General features: G+C 43.1%; 1 protein-coding gene across 1 annotated transcript in view; it reads left to right on the top strand.

Annotated features, from left to right (window-relative positions):
• The window catches only part of polybromo (protein), a gene marked incomplete in the record, with an annotated part of 122,456 nt that overhangs the window by 1,199 nt on the left and 116,257 nt on the right, over positions 1–5,000 (top strand).

Here is a 5,000-nt window from a genome sequence, read left to right as displayed (position 1 = left end):
GTTTTCAGTTCGTTAGTGCAGTGGAAACATCTCCCTTTACTCATTTTTAAAAGTATTTTCAAAATATATCTTGCTTATTTTACGTTTTCAGAAGAAAAGTGTTTTACGGTGTTTCGTCATAATTAAAACTATATCATACTGTAAGGTTAGTTTTCTGCTGCATTCCAATAATACCACAGTGTGTGGTTACTATGACATGCACAGAATCGATGATATTTTTCATTTTTCAGTTTGTCAATGCAGTGGAAACATCTTTCTTTACTCATTTTAAAAATGATTTTCAAAAATACACTTATTTATGTTTCCGGAGGAAAAGAGTTTTAAGGTGTTATGTCATAATTAAACTAAGTCATGCTGTAAGGTTAGTTTTCTGTTACATTACTAAATACCACAAAAATGGCATTAATAAATTCTTTTCATCCTTTACTTCTCACATATACTGGATTAAATGGTATAAGTTAAGTTTTGGGCAGCTGTAAGCTACAAGGAAAATAGTACATGTAGTAAATAGAACGGAAATTATGTGACAATTTTAATCCAGAGCACTTCCTCTGAAAATTGATAATAAAGAAATTATTCAGAGGGTTTGATGCGCCAGCAATACATTTTTCTAAGTCGCTAACACAATGTTAACCAATTGCGTACGGGTGTCTAGACATACATGTCGGCATCGACTAGGCCTAAGATATGGGTGTCAATGTGTACATGACGCGACATCGGGATCTGCTCACAGATGAAGCGCGCACACAGTCATAAAGTATTATGGCTGTAACGGCGCTAGCTCCAGAGCTACAAGGTTCCAAAATCAGCCTAAACTCGCATTTTATTATGGATTTATGGAAAAATGTTGTTTAGGCTAATCTGCGCTACCCAGAGGGCGGAGAAAACCCTTTCCCCGTCCCTTTAATTTTTAGCCGGTGCGGCTAGTGTTGTTGACTGCCCATCTTGATGACCACTTAGGTTGTTAGGTGCCCCGTTGGCAATGGTTAATAGTACGATGTCAAGCTTACTCTGACAGCATAACTCATTCCTGCGATATGTCAACCAGTTTGTGTTGCTACTATTAAAACTATTAACCCAATGCCAACGGGCCCAGTGAGAACTGGCAACCCCCTACGCTGGGCCTAAATAATATCACCCTGGGGACGTCACATTGGTGTGTTGCCCCATCATCAGGCACTTTTTGAAGTGTCACAAGAGTGTGAAACCCCATCATCATTGGGTTAATTCTAGTGGAAAGTGTCTTTCCTTTTACAAATATATATTTTGTCCATTTTATTTCAAGAAATTTAACATTTCCAACAAATTTTCATTATCTTTTTTTTTTTTATCATTTTTAATAGCCTTAGGATGTGGGTATTTGCTACTATGTGATTTGACAGTTCCTTGGCCATCATTCCTTGAAGAGTCCCTGTTAGAATTGTTTTTTCATTATGTCAATTATTGGGCATTCTTCTCTCAATATTGTGGCAAAAATGGAAAAAGGGACATCAAAATCTGTCTCAGTGTAATATCAGAGCCCATCAACTGCCCTAAGTGTTGAATTTGTGCATTTTTGATGGAAGGAAACAAGACGAAATCACCGGAACCAAAGAAAGGTGCAATATTGCTTTTTCTATATAGAAAGGTATGTGTTTTTTTGACAGCAAATTACATTCTGAAACAAACGTATCAACTACAAGACAATATCTATTATTATTAAATAATAGTAATACACATCAGAAAGAATTGCAGACAGAATTGAGGCAAAATTTTAAATTGCGAGATTCAATGGCTGTATGAAACTGGACATTTACTGATATAATAAGTTATTCCACCCCAGTACCCCATAATCTGGGCCCCGATATTAGGGGAGGGTATAGACTAGATTGGGGAAATTGTAGGGTAATATATGAATAAAGTGCAATGATCTGTAATGCAAATGTGTCTTAGTTTCATCATATATTCGTCCAGGGTAAAGTAAGAATGTTTAAGAGGCGTTTTTTTACAATTTACTCACCTTGATGGCGTACTTTGTGCACAGCGATTGTGACATGAAGTGATTTTTGGCTCGAATTTTGGACACTGTTTTTTGGGTATTTTTGTCTACAAAATTCTAATGAATCAACCAACCTAACTTTATCTCTTTATCTAGTTTTGAAGCTAGTCCTAGCACTATGCTACTTATTTTGGTATTTGTGAGTTTTTATTTTGTTTTGTATATATAGAGCTTGGTTTTGTTCCTTATTTAGCAATGACACCTTTTGAATATATCATCTATCCGGTATCTGGACCAGTGCCCCAAACACAGACACACAAGCACACGTCTGCACAATGAAACAACCAACTCAAAACTCGCTTGAAATCTCAGACTCACAGGTTCATTTAAAATACAGAAGACTAAAGTGCTATAATTGGCCAGTTGATCTAAAGGTAGCTCTCATTGGTTATCTATAGAAGAACTAAGCATCCTGAAATTGTTTTTCAGTTGGTTCTTTTTTAATCCAATGCCAGTTGATGTGATAGCACGTATTGTGGTTTTTGCGTCAGACGCCCTGGACAAGCTATGAGGGGAAGGCGTGCGCTCGGGTAGAGCGAGCGGGCAATCCAGGCTCGCGGCTTGTGCGCCTGAGAAACTTTCGAGGCGTTAGGCTTATGCATCCAAGAACCCCGGTATTGCGACCGCACAAAGCCGGAACGGCCCCAGCGTGAATGGGTTAAGTAAGTGCACATCAGGTTAAACAAAAAGACATTAGTTGATTTTACCAGTGCAGGTTGAAGGTTGGAGGGCCTGATCATTAACGAGTGCACTCGCCTACTATTTAGCCCATGTTGTAGGTTATAAGGATGGAATTGGGGGTAATATTCACTTTATATGTAGTAGAAGGAGAGTGAAATATATTGATAATACTTTTATGGCCTTTAGTAATGCAGCATTATTCAGAAAATTTACTAGGCAGAGAACACATCTAGTGAAAACAAACCCTTCCAACCATTGCATGCTAGTGGAATATTGCAGTGTTTGTCGACTTTCTTGTTATTGTTTATTTTATATTTGTCCTTTAATTACATTACAAGTTGAATATAGTTTCTGTTGATAATATAGTTACTTTCATGGAAAATAATGCATGGAATTAATAAGTCAATGAAATCTAATACCTTTCATGTCATATTTGCACACTTTGAAAATAAAGGCATCATTTTCCTTGGAAATACGATATGCACAGTAGCTCTTTCAACCTTTTTCCTACATCTAAAAATAATTGACTAATTTTTTATATTTTACCTGATATGCACTTGTTTGGAAAAGAGCCTTTTATCAGAAACAATATTATGATTTTTGTCTTTAGACATCTACCAGTAAGGGCTCTCTTTCTCTCTCCCTCTCCCTCTCCCTCTCCCTCTCCCTCTCCCTCTCCCTCTCCCTCTCCCTCTCCCTCTCTCTCTCTTTCTCTCTCTCCAACTCCCTCTCCCTGTCCCTCTCCCTCTCCCTCTTCCTGTCCCTCTCCCTCTCCCTCTCCCTCTCCCTCTCCCTCTCCCTCTCACTTTCACTCTCTCCCTCTCCCTCTCCCTCTCCCTCTCCCTCTCCCTCTCCCTCTCCCTCTCCCTCTCCCTCTCCCTCTCCCTCTCCCTCTCTCTCTCTCTCTCTCTCTCTCTCTGTAAACGTGGCTGTGTGTGGTCAGCAGGTATTGTGCTAAGATGAGATTCATTCAGCAGGCTTTCGGAGGCAAAGTGTTAGTGTGACGCGAGTAGCACGTAGTGTGACAAGGGATGAGCCAGACAAGACTTCGAGTTAACATGGTTTATTCTTCTCTCTCTCCCTCTCTCTCCCTCTCCCTCTCCCTCTCCCTCTCCCTCTCCCTCTCTCTCTCCCTCTCTCTCTCTCTCTCTCTCTCTCTCTCTCTCTCTCTCTCTCTCTCTCTCTCTCTCTCCCTCCCTCCCTCCTCCCTCCTCCTTCCCTCCCTCCCTCCCTCTCTCCCTCCTCTCCTCCCTCCCTCTCCCTCCCTCTCCCTCCCTCTCCCTCCCTCCCTCCCTCCCCCTCCCTCTCCCTCTCCCTCTCCCTCTCCCTCTCTCTCTCTCTCTCTCTCTCTCTCTCTCTCCCTCTCTCCCCTTCTCCCCTTCTCCCTCTCCCCCTCTCCCTCTCCCTCTCCCTCTCCCTCTCCCTCTCCCTCTCTCTCTCTCTCTCTCTCTCTCTCTCTCTCTCTCTCTCTCTCTCTCTTTCTCTCTCTCTCTCTATGTATATATATATATATAAATATAAGATTAGATAAGATGAGTCAGCATTCATAGCTGGTAGAGGCCTGGCCGCCTTGTGCATATAGCCCGGGCGAAGCGGGGTCTTCGCAAATCTGTCTGAACTGAACTGAACTATATAAATATATACGTATGCTCCCCTGACCAGCAACCCACGGGAACGTATTGCTGCCGCCTTCCATCGTCGCCTGAAGCAGCTAGCGTCAGGTTGCCCGGAGGCGAACCTTTACCAAAGGTTCAGGGTCATAAATCCCCGCTTTCCTCACTTCTATGGTTACCCAAAACCCATAAACCTGACGTGCCCCTGCGCCCCATCATCTCCTCCCGAGGCTCTGTGGCGCACCCTCTTGCCTCCTGGCTGGCTCAGTCCCTCACTCCTCTTCTGGGCACCTTCTTGCCTGCCCACCTTCGCCACTCACAGGACTTCATCGCCCGTGTTCGTGGGGTCATGCCCTCGACCATGATGAGTCTGGACGTCGAATCTCTATTCACGAACGTCCCGCTCAACGATGTCCTTGCCTTCCTGCCGAGGAATCTTCTCCCTGAGGACCCCCGCCTTCCACTGCCTACTGACGTCTTTCTTCAGCTGATCCGTCTGTGTGTGGATTCCAACTCCTTCTCTTTCGATGGAAGTTTCTACTCTCAGACCTTCGGTGTTGCCATGGGCTCTCCCCTTTCTCCTGTCTTGGCCAACCTGTTCATGGAGTACTTCGAGGCTGAGCTTCTTCCCTCCATCTCCCTTCGTCCTGCTATTTGGCTGAGATACG

This window comes from Penaeus japonicus, unplaced genomic scaffold, assembly GCF_977035675.1.
Source record: "Penaeus japonicus unplaced genomic scaffold, GWHDUDI00000001_assembly GWHDUDI00000010, whole genome shotgun sequence".
Classification (NCBI taxonomy): Eukaryota; Metazoa; Arthropoda; class Malacostraca; order Decapoda; family Penaeidae; genus Penaeus; species Penaeus japonicus.
The sequence above is the reverse complement of the archived record's forward strand: the minus strand, read 5'-3'. Positions and strand labels throughout refer to the sequence as shown.